A 12077-nucleotide genomic window follows, 5' to 3' on the forward strand; every position below is an offset into this window, starting at 1 on the left:
TAAGGCAGGGACAGCAAGTGGTTGGGGGCGGGGTCATGGGGCGTTTGCCGCATTTGCACGCTTCATTTGACATAAAGAGCAAAAATAACCGCTGGTTCTTTTGTGCGGCTGGCTGGCCCAAAACGCCGCTCGTAGGCCGTAGCGCAGATTAAGTATACGCCCCGTATTTGTGCTTTCTGCTTTTTTCTCCGTTCCTGTTTCTGTTGCTGTTGCTGTATATAGATATTACACAGCGTCCAATTCGTCTCATTATATGCATAATATGCAATCAAAGCTGAAATTATGACCAAAATACAGGCCATTATTTGGCGACTAACTCGATTATGCGCATTGTTTGTCGCAGTTGGCAAATGCGCAGGGCAACAGTTTCAGATGAAAGCCATCATATTTATCAGCTGGCCATGAAACATAGGAATTGAAAATGTTTTTGTATAGGGGAGCAGTTTATATAATATCAAAATTGAAAATTAATAAAGGCAGGAATATTTATTGCCTTTTGATAGAACTCGACTATGTTTCGATTGACGTTGGAATTGCATCCCCAAACTTCTCTAACAACTGTATGTACTTACTTATGATCTATATATAATAATATATTTTTTTTTATCTGCCATCAAGCATAACTCATTGAGCATTTCATCAATTAAATATCATTGATATACTCAACAGCAACATAACTGTAATTACTAGAAATGGTATCCCTCTTGCCTCTGCTTAGCCTACATGACTGGCGAATAGCGGGCAATAAATTCGTGTTTGATTTAACAAACTCACAAATATGATAAATAATAAAATATGAATAATAATGCATACATTGTGTACATTTATCAACTACACCTACAGTCAAATTCAGCTGCGCGTTGAGCCCAATTAACGCCAGGTGCCCTTTCAGCAGGTAATTGTGAGCGAGCAGCCACAAATTTTTGAAGATTTTCATTGATAGAGCGCTAGAGCAAACAATTAAAATGCCAGCAAATAAAATAAAGCCAATGGCACTCGAAAACACAATTGTCATTGTCATTGGCCATTGGCTCTGTGTGAGGAAAACAAATAATTTTCATATTGATTTTCAATTAGCATAAACAGCAATTATTGCACGGCTGTTGCAATTACATTTTACAAAAATTCATTAACAGCCGCGTATGACATACAAATATATCGAATATCGTACAGACATGTGATATATGTATATGTGTGCACATATATATACATATATATATATATCATAGATGCACTCAGGCTGACAGGCGCACATGGCGTATACGCGATGACAGACGCTTTTTAATAAGCTCGACTCGACTTCTGTATAGAATATATATACATATACATATACATATATATAGTGTGTATGTATGTATGTATATAGATGTTCATATCAGATACGTGTAATATTTATTAAATTTAGCCATCAGCAGTTGCCATTGCCTGAGCCATTGTTGTTGTTGTTGCTATAGTTGTTGTTGTTGTTGTGTATCAACGTGTCTCATTTGAAATTTGTTGTACGTGCCGTGTAAAGCAATAGCTTTCAGCAAATTAAATTGAGTTTTCATCGTCGTTGGCAGCATTTTGACTTTCTGTTGCACATTCAGATATGTATAGAGAGAGAGAGAGAAAGAGACAGAGAGTGGGAGAGTGAGAGACAAACAAACATATATCCCATATTTATTTTCTAATTAATATTTTGTCATGAACTTAATATAAATTGTATTATTTACATCAAACCATCTACCATCTAGAACTGGACAAATCTCTGTTGATTAAATCCAATTTAATTTAATTAAAATTGAAATTTCTTTCACTTTCACTTTTTTCCAGGTAAGTTGACATCTGAGCCAGATATTTGTATGCATATCTAAGTGAGCGTAAGTATTAGTTAATATATCAACAAGAAAATGAGCTAATTGTTGTAGATTTGATATGGTAATACGTAAACTAAACCAATCCAGAATTTACGTTTAAAATTTATTCAACAAAATTATTTATGGAATTTCCTGAAATATTCCAATATTAAGAAAATTTAATGAAAATTTAAAAATATTAATACAATACCAAATTAATATATAACCACAATCAAGTGGGATTTGAATCCGCTTTCATCATAGTTACCTCTGCTTCAATCAAAATGTTGTCAAATAGAAATCAAGTTAAAGCTGAGGCTAGACGGCAGTAAATGCCTTTAGAGCCGTGTGGGCCGCGCAAGGCCGCATAACAACAGCTAATAAATGTAAATAGAACTCAAGGCAAGCTCTGAGACAGCCGAAATCACTTTAAACGAAACACTTAATTTTAGATAATAGCATTAACTATGAACTTTCAAGAGCAGCTACGAAATTTTTGAAAAGTTGTTTTCTAATTATTTTTTAATTTATTACAAACTTCCGACGTTTACTTTAAAAGCAGCAGAGTAATAGCAAAACTTGAAATGATTTCTTAGAATAAAATGTATTTTTAGTATTTAGCATAGTTATTGTGCAAAGAGAGAGAGAGAGAGAGAGAGGGAGAGAGAGAGAGCGAGAGTGAGGCAGCCAGTTGTTGGGCAAGTGCTGGCATGCACAAAAGAAAATCCTGAAAGATTAAATTAAATTGTACACGTCCCAGTTTTTAAACTAAACAGGCGGCAAGCGAAGAGCTCAAGCAGGCAGCTGCTTAGAGTCGTACATCATAAGGACAGAGAGACAGAGAGAGAGAGAGAGAGGGAGAGCGAGAGTGGGAGAGAGAGAGAGGGAGGGAAAAGTAAGCCAGCTACTGGTGCATGGCCTGTAGCACACAGATAGAAAGAGTGGATGGAGAGAGGCGGAGAGCGAGAGGGGAGGGGGGAGAGGGAACGAGAAGAGTTGCTTGCAAAACGCTTTGGCGCAATAAATCACAACATTTTCAGATGCTTACACAAATGCCTTTTTGATCCTTAATTTTCTGATCAAATACGTGACATTAAACACGGCCAGCACACACACACACACACATGAGTGTGGCTTAAAAGGGGCGTGTGTGGGCCTGTTGACGGGCAACTTACAAATCGTAAAAAATGCTGAAAATTGAATGAAAAGTACTGCGGCTCCAAAAAGAATCTAAGCCACTAATAATGATAGACTAGCAGATACCCTGTGAGTCTAAGACTCAGTATGAGCCAAACTCGAACTCTAATCAGTCTGGCATGCCCGCTGCCAGCACACTCACACTTTTGTCTAGGGTATACAAAAAATGAGCTGCTGCGCTAAACGAAACAAAGCGAACGAAATTTTTCAATCGCAGCTGCCCACATAAACCAATGCCGAATGTGAGAGTCGAGGATTTACTATATACACATGTGTGCGAGTGTGTGTGAGTGTGTGCTGGTATTATTATACTGCAGCGCAAGGCATTGTATAGCTCTTGCCTTTCTTTTTTATTACTGTCTGCAGCTGATAGTCGCCTTGGCATTGCCTACGATGTTGTTGTTTGTGTTTTACGCTTGCTTTCTTTTCAATTTATTGCGCAGCATTACAAAAAATTGCGAACAGAATAAAAGAATTGACTGCTCTTCAGCCCGAGAGAGAGAGAGAGAGAGAGAGAGAGAGAGAGAGAGGGATAGAGATGTGAGCGATACAATGGTAGTTCCATGCTTACATGTGCTTCGCCAATAACCCATTGTCCTTTGACAAAATGTCAATTGCAGTGTTGCAAAGTATCAAAAGCTACACTTGCAACCCACGCACACACGCACACACACGCACACGCACACATAGTGACATAGACATATAGCAAATGAGTGCAAAGCGATTTGCTGTAACGAAAGTTCAGCTTAAGCTAAAGGAGCATTTCCTAGGGGGGGGGGGGGGGGGGGGGCAGACATGCAGGCATGCAACTGTGTTTCAGTGTTTGATAATGCGCAATGTTTTGCAATCACTAAACAGACAAACAATGGCGGAGCTGAGAGAAATTGAAAATGCGAATGGTTTCCCATTGATATTTAAGCATAGTTGATGCCTTTTAAATGGCAAAAATAGAGATTTAATGGATTGCCCATGTATATATGTATATGGCAAATGGAATTGCAGCTAAAGTGGAGAACAAGTATTTGAATGGTTTTATGGAACATTAATGTAATTTGTAGAAATATGTAGCAAAAGCTGTTAGAACTCAAGTAAAGCGAAAAGGAATCTAATGGATTGGATGGGTAAGACTAAGATAAAGAGTGAGTGATACTTGAGGTATATATGATTGTATCATAATATCAACATATACTATACTATACCTAAAGAGCCAACAACTTCAGGATTTTGTACCTGTCATCTGCTTCACTCACTCACTTTCAATCACTTTTACGTTTATGATCTACAGGAAAATACAGAATACATTTTAAATATAGACAACTCCAAGCTAAACATAAATATTTTTTAAATATTTACCTATGGCTTATAGTTGTCCGAGTTGCATCCATTAAGAGCTTAAAAGTGCCCAAAGTTTAATTTGGCAGCTTATGCAGACACAAACACAGACAGAGGCACAGACAGTGAGTGCAAAAGTAATGCAACGCATGTGCAAGATATGAATTATTTAAGGCAAAAGCGACTATCTAGATGGATATGCCACATAGCTAAGCTAATGACTGCCTCGAGGGCAGCAAATACAAATAAATTTCAAGCTTGTATATATACATATATGTAAACAAAATACAGTTTATCTCTATATGTATATGTATATTCGCACAACTTTGTAATGAAATGGCGTAAAAAGGCTTTTTGCTGCTCAAGCATGCATAAATATGAAATTCATATCCTTGAGCTAGTTAATAACTCGCTCTCTCTCACTCTCTTTCTCTAGGAAAAGCCGCTGTTTTCTTGTAATTTTAATTATGTCAAAAATCTAAACATAAGCAAAGCAACGCATGTGTGTGTGTGTCTGTGTGCTATACAATTATTGAGCTTGTTGAGCTGAAAGTGCGCGACGAAATTGTTTTAATTTTTATTAAAATTGTTTTACATGCAGCTTAATGATGTTAAGCCCCAAAAAGAAAAGCAGCCGCCAGCAAAGTGAAAATGATCTGGCCTTAGACGTTGATTAAGTTAGAGAGGGAGGCAGATTGTACATGTGTATGTATGAGTGTGCGTGTGTACGTGTGTGTGTGTGTGTGTACCTGCTACGCATGCTGCCACAAATATTTCATAAAACACGCTTAACTTTTTGCTTGACACAACTTTTTGGCCATGTTCGAAGCTGGCAGCTGCCGCCCCCTCACAGTATTTTTGCTAGCTCGAGTGCCTTTGCCTGGTTGAGCTTGACAAAACATGCAAATACGTATACATGTGCATGTGTATGTATAGCTGCCCAAAATTATAATTATTATGAAATTTTGGAAAATGTTTTTAGGGCTGAGCCCCGCCGTCGCTCGCTCTTTGGCTGTCAACGGCAGCGGCAGCCCTTCAACACGTTTACCACAAAGCCAAATGCCAAACGGCTTCAAACCGGCCCCAAGCCAAAAGCCCCGCCCCCCGCCCCTAACCAGGCCACAACACCATGCCGCATTCTCACTTTGAGTGTGCTCAAAGCCGAGCGAAGGGGTTTTTATTTGGCATTTGCCTAATTTGCACGTGCTTCCCATGACGTCACAGCGAGATAGATAGAGAGGGGTAGAGATGGAGGGAGAGAGAGATAGAGATAGAGGTAAAACACACATTTGAAATTGTGCGGCCAATTTGAACTCAATTAGCCTGCTCGCAGATTTTTATAAACTTGTTCTTAATTACGTGACCAACATCAATATTTGGCCAACTCAATGAGTGAGTGAGTGAGAGAGAGAGAAGAGACCCAATTGATTGACTGCCACTGACTGATTGACCGACCGACTCACTGGAGCAGCGCGAGAGAAAACGCAAAGTGCGAGAAGAAAAACCAATCAACAGAAAATTAAACAAGAATCGCGACTCATTTGGCTGCAAAATTAAAAATACCTCCAAAGTCAATTTCCCCAGCTGCTGCCGCGACTTCTGCTGCCACTTTTGCTTCCTCTTCATCTTCATCTTCTCACTGTTGTGAGAATGAATTACGTTTAATATTGTGTCCACCCTCCTCGGCCTCTCTCTCTCTCTCTCTCGCTCTTGTTGCCAATGGCATTAGTAATTTAGCCCCCAACCATTTCCAGGTCGCTTAGCTGCCAGCGCAACAAATTTGTCTATTTAAACTTTTTCCCTCCTTCTATACCCTTCAATTCTGGCATTTTGAATATTTATTTCGATTTGTGACATTCATCAAATAATTTGTTTTTTATTCTCTCTAAACCAATTTCGTTGATACAAATTGACATAAAATATTTTATAATGAATGGTCACAGTTTATATTTTATATATGCATATATCATTTGAATAATATATAACTTTAATTCCATACAAAAAGAAAGAAAAAAATAAAAATAAATAAAATAAAATAAATAAATAAATTATTTATAACATCTATTGTCAATTATTTTAAAGAATAACTATATATACAATTTTATAAAATTATAGAATTAAAATCATAGAATTGACAATCAGTCAGAGTTTTATTTATTAATTTATATCAATTATAAATTTTCGCTGCACTATATCACTGTCAAAATGCCTTTATTTATGTGATTCGTTTTGAATAGGGTATCTATGCTGCGTTCCACTTCTCAATTGTCTCTGGTTATGCTACGGACTTTGCATTTATTATGTTTTGTTGCTTTTTTTACATTCTTTGTTATTTGCATGTCATTTATTTTGTTAATGTTCGTAAATAAACAACCGCAATAAGGCGCTCTTTTGGGGGCGGGGCTGCAGAGGCAGCTCGTTCGATGGGCGTGGCCGTTGTAAAGGCGTCGCCCATTTAGCGGCAGTCGCAAGCAACAGCAGCAGCAACAGCAGCAGCAGCAGCAGCAGCAGCAACAGCAACAGCAACATCAATTTCAATTTTCACACTTGCCACGCCGTAGATGGCGCGCTGGGGGGCGTGGCGCGGTGTGGGCGCTACGCATAGTAAATATTTTGTGCCATAGCAGAAATATGGCAACAATTTATAAGTGATTCGTCATTGTTTATTGGCTTCATCGAAGCGCGAATGAGCCATGCCCAAGAATTATGGTTGACAATTTGGCCTAGCGCCCAGCTCCGTCATAAATTATATGGCCAGGATACGATAACAAATCACAATGGCATATCAGTGCCTTCCTATTGTTGTTGTTGCCAGTCCATTGTTGTTGCTGCTGCCGTTGCTTTGTCTCCATTAAAGAATTGGCTAGCGCGATTTTATTAGCCTGGCCATTTGTTGAGCTCCCTTAAGAGCGTTGGCCAAGCAGCAGATAATGTCTAAAGGAACCCTGAATTATATATACTTTATTTTAATTTTATATTTGTTTTTATTTTTATAATTTTTAAATATTTTTTTTTATTCGTTCTCTTTCATTTTTTAGCTTTAACTGGAGTTTTTCCTGATTTCTTTTTGATTCATCAACAATGGATGAAAGCCAAGCTAAAATGCAGTTTCAAATTGTAGCCTTGAGCCACATTAACATTCCAGGAACCCATCAGAGGCAGCAGCGAAGGACTAAAGCTGCGCTACCAAGAAAAGTAATATAATATCAGCGCGAGATGCATTAGCATAAATTAATTTTAAGTAAAAAAGTAGCATGAAAATTGTGTAAGCTGAGCTTAGTATAAATTAAATGAGAGCAGATGCAGATGCAGCAGCGTATCCTTTAACTTATTTAAGGCATAATAATTCGATTGCAAAATTACTCTAAGATCCTTTAAAACTTGTAAATATATTAAGGTAAATTAAGATCACAAAGACCTAATACTTATAAGTACTTATAAACATAGTGGTACATCTAGTTAATCAAATACTGAATAACTTGAAAATGGAAAGGACCAACCCAATATCCTTTGGTCAGCTATTAGATAGAGTTAATACCCACAAATTGACATTAAAATTGCCAGGATACACGTGGCTATGCACGAGTTATGCCCATTATATCATTAAAGGACATCCTTTGATCCTTAGAGAAGACCATTAAATTTTAGTGCAGTTCGATAAAGCTTGAATTGACGCTCCCAACGCGACTTGTCCTGCCAAAATGCGTTAGGTTTTGGCCAAGTTAGAGCTAATTTTATAAAAAAGGACATTTTTCTATAGCCCTAGCTCGGCCATGTCCTTCGGCAATCCAAAAGGATTTGTATTTTTGAGTTGCTGGGAAGCAGGACTACCGATTGGCATTTAAAATTTTCCAAAATTTGAGAAAAATTTTTCAAAATATTTTTGTAAGGGGTATGCTCGAAAAAAGGCAAAAAAAGAACAAAATCCACATTAACTCGGTCATTTTAAGGACTAAGATGATGTCCTTTGAAACATAGAAAGTCCTTGTTGGCCTTAGTGGGAACCAGTAATAAAAGGATTCAAAATCCTTTCAAAAGCTAAGATATAAGGATATTTTTGTACAGCGAAAAACACGTATATCTTCGCTATATCCTTGCATATCCTGGCAAGTCTTATGTCAAACTGATTGTGGTCACCAGAGCTACCAACTGGCCAAGTCTCATCACATTCGTGCTGGTGGCTATTGAGATATTTGACATTTTGTGTGTTTTGGGCCATTTCCTTTGTCTCCGCAGCCTGCTGAAGCAGAAAAACGAACAAGTCCTGGATTCTTAGACGACCCCATTATATTATGATAGGGATCCTTGGAATCTGTCCTCACGATCCTAGAGCACCAAGTTCGCATGTCCTGCGCAAGGATTTGGCCGAGCTAGAGCTAGTTTTACCTGCCAAATAGTCGTTGTTGCCACAGCTATAGCCCGGCCGTGTCCCTAAGGATATTCAAAGGACATACATTATTGAACATCCAGATTTAAGTACTACCGATTGTCAGTTAAGAATTTTCAAAATTGTCAGTTTATAGAGCTAAATAAAAAATATGATCATTTCAATAGAATTTGCGCCTTTTTTTGCTCCTTTCGGGTATGCAATGCAATTTTTAATCGAAGAATTTTCGGCTACTTTCTGCAGTTTCTGTTCGCCTGGTACTTTGGCTGAAATTTCGGTCATATTTGTGAATCGATCAAGTGGGAAGTGCTGCGCCTTTTCCTTATGCAACGAATTTGTAATATTGCGTCTTAATGTGCCCCTTTCGGGTATGCAACGAAAATTTAGAAACCGAGAATTTTTGGTTACTGTTTGCCTGGTACTTTGGGTGCAATTTCGGTTGAATTTGTGGATTACGCAGGTGCGAAGGGCAGCCCCTATCGCATATGCAACGAAGTTTTGGAAATGCCCAATTTTTTCTACCTTCGGCTTAAATAAAAGTCAGTAGCTTATTTAAATTTACTTTTATTTTTATTTATTTTTATTTTTTTTTTTCATACTAAAATGTACACATTTATTTACTTTTTATAATAAAAGTACACACACATGGCATTTTGATATTATTTTCTAAACGGTTTAGTTGTATTTAATGAACTCCAATCCTGTTCTTCTTCATCTTCTTGGCCTCCTGGCCATCTGAGCTTTCGTTGCAAACTGCAAATAAACAAATTCAAGCTGCATTAGTACAATAACAACAACAATAACAGCAACAGAAAGAAATACACCAATAAACGAAATATTCGACTCGGCCTGAAAGTATGCAACACTCTTCATCGATTTCATACTTATGTGAGCAGCTCAAAAGTATGCTACGATTTTTAACTAAAACCCATCTGACAAGCATCGAAAGTAAATGGAGAGCAAGAAATGCAATAAAGCGATTGTAGACGACTTGTAGATGCCCTGCACTTACTTTTTGCAAAGTTTTTTTTGTGTCTTTTATATATATTCAGAGCAGCTGCACGCGGCAACAGTTTGTTGCTTTGAGTAAGTTTTGTGCTTAGTTTGGCATCATTTCCGCTTCCTTCCGTCCACAGAACACGCTTGGCGCGCGCTCTGCACATGTTTCTATTTCAGCTGGCAGCTGGACAAAGTTTTCGCTATTCAAAGCTGGCAGTCGAGTCCTGTGAGTCCTGCATAGATTGATTCAATTCGAAAGGCGCTTTACAAACGTTTTACACAGCTCGCCGAGGCACAGCAGGCAGGCAGGCAGGCAGGTTGTGTCTCTGTGTGAGTGTCACAATTGAGCGACATAAGCCTTGCCTCTAATGCCCCTCACTGTTGCTCGTCCTTTGTCCGCTCTCTCTCTCTCTCTCACTCCTTCTCTCCCTCTCTCTGCTCGTTCCATGTACTAAAAAGTTTCGGCACAAAATGCAAATACGAAACTTAAATGAAATGCAGTTGCACATGCCACAAAATGTAAACTTTTTGATTATCAAGTTTTTTGGCCAAGGGTGTCTATGCATATGCATGTGCGTGTGTGTGTGAGTGTGAGTCTCTCTATGTGTGTTTGCTGTTGTGTATGCCAAATAAATTTCATGCACAATATTAAGTGCAAATTGTTTTGGCACAATTGTTGTTGATATTCCTTCAGCTCTTTCTCCATTACGCTTGCTTTGCTTTCTCTCTCACTCTCTCCTTCTCTGTTGCTGTAACTATTTAAGGCACTCGTCTTTCACCACTTCTCACTCTCTCTCTCTCTCTCTCTTTGTCTGTCTGTCCTTCTCTGTCTCCTCGCTCTCATTCTCTATGTGTGTTTTGCGTCTTTTATATATTTTATGCACGCCACGGCGACGACAACAGCTTAGTGTCCCTGTCCGGGCAGCCAGGCGACGCGGCTGTCTACTGAGGCGAGCATGCAATGCCAACAAACATCTACAACAACAACAACAACAGCACTTACCAACAGCACAATTTTTGGCAGCCAAAGCGCTTTTCTATTAAAATTTTCATTAAATTGAAAGCAATTAGTATGAGACGACGCCGAGCTATGCGAGTCCTGACAACAGGACTCCAGTAACAGTATTGCCACAACTTTCCGCCCAGCTTCGCACAGCCCCGCCACGCCCCCTTGCTGTCTAAGCAAAGTTGTTGTCGTTCTGTATTTTGATTATTGTCAAGAAAAACCCGAGGCAGCAGCAACAGCAGCTGCAATTTGCGGACACATAAAGGAGCCGAAGCCGTAGCTGGAGCTGAAGCAGGAGTGAGACGGTTGGCAGGAGGCAGCGCTGCTCCTGCTGCTGCTGCTGCTGCTGTTGCCATTCAATTTCCATGAGGCGCAAATTGCGTTCGCGATAATACAAAAGTCGTGACGCCCATCTTAGATCTGCGAGCACCGCAGGCAGCGGCAGCTAAAATTAATTTGCTGCCTGCCTGCAGCAGAAATATAAAATCGCTTCACCTTGATTTTCCACATTTTTTTTTTTTTTCGTATTTTCTGGTCATTCTAAGTGACGCTGCGGCAGCTTTATATAAGTAGATATATATAGATATTTGCGGGCCATTTTCATTGTTTATGGCCAGCACTTGGGCTGCTTAGATCACTCAACTAGAAATTGATAGCACGGCTCCTGCTGGCGCGGGGACTGAGCGGGGGCTGAGCCATTACGTTTGATGGGCCACGATTTTTGTCGCCCATTTGTTGTTGTATTTTATTTTTGGTATTTTTTGGTATATACTTTCTTTTTTGCTTGACAGCTGCGCTGCTTATTAAGCAATTTCGGTTTGAGCTTCGTTTTTACGTGCACAGGTTGCTGTCGGTGCAAAAAATAAAAAATAAAATATATATAAAAAAGAAATGGTGAGTGAGAGAGGGAGGGGAGGGGAGTGGGAGTATTGATGCTGCAGCCGCACATCAAATGTTATTTATTGATACGCCGCGATGGCATTTTATGCGCACACAAAATGGAAATGTCCTTTGATTTAATGGCAATTGTTGTACATCTGAGTGTGTCCATTACTTTGTATCAGATTTTAATTCTTAATGCACCCACACACACACACGCGCACACGTGCTCTGCTGTTGGTGTGACTGCTCGTCCTTGTCAATATGCGAGTTGACTAGCTTTTATACATCCTTTTATTTGTGTGACAAAATTCTGTTGTAATGCAATCGAAAGTGAATTTTGTGCGACACTCAAATACTTATATATGCGAGCGAGCTGAGATATTCCAGAGATATTCCAGAGATATTTTATACGACGTCCGAGCCTCTCAAGGCTTCG

At 39.0% G+C, this 12077-nt stretch overlaps 1 protein-coding gene and 1 long non-coding RNA gene across 7 annotated transcripts in view; one reads left to right on the forward strand and one right to left on the reverse strand.

The window, feature by feature from the left end:
• The window catches only part of dpr12 (defective proboscis extension response 12), a 98482-nt gene that overhangs the window by 14665 nt on the left and 71740 nt on the right, over nt 1-12077 (forward strand). The gene's annotated exons all lie outside the window — the stretch shown is intronic.
• The window catches only part of LOC108617273 (uncharacterized), a 134191-nt gene continuing 131416 nt past the window's right edge, over nt 9303-12077 (reverse strand). For all 3 annotated transcript variants that reach the window (XR_016270276.1, XR_016270277.1, XR_016270275.1), the window contains one exon: nt 9303-9507. This is a non-coding gene — a long non-coding RNA (uncharacterized LOC108617273). The remainder of the gene's footprint in view (nt 9508-12077) is intronic.

The sequence above is a fragment of the Drosophila arizonae genome, chromosome 5 (genome assembly GCF_054131065.1).
Source record: "Drosophila arizonae isolate 15081-1271.41 chromosome 5, UAZ_ARI_1.0, whole genome shotgun sequence".
Classification (NCBI taxonomy): domain Eukaryota; kingdom Metazoa; phylum Arthropoda; class Insecta; order Diptera; family Drosophilidae; genus Drosophila; species Drosophila arizonae.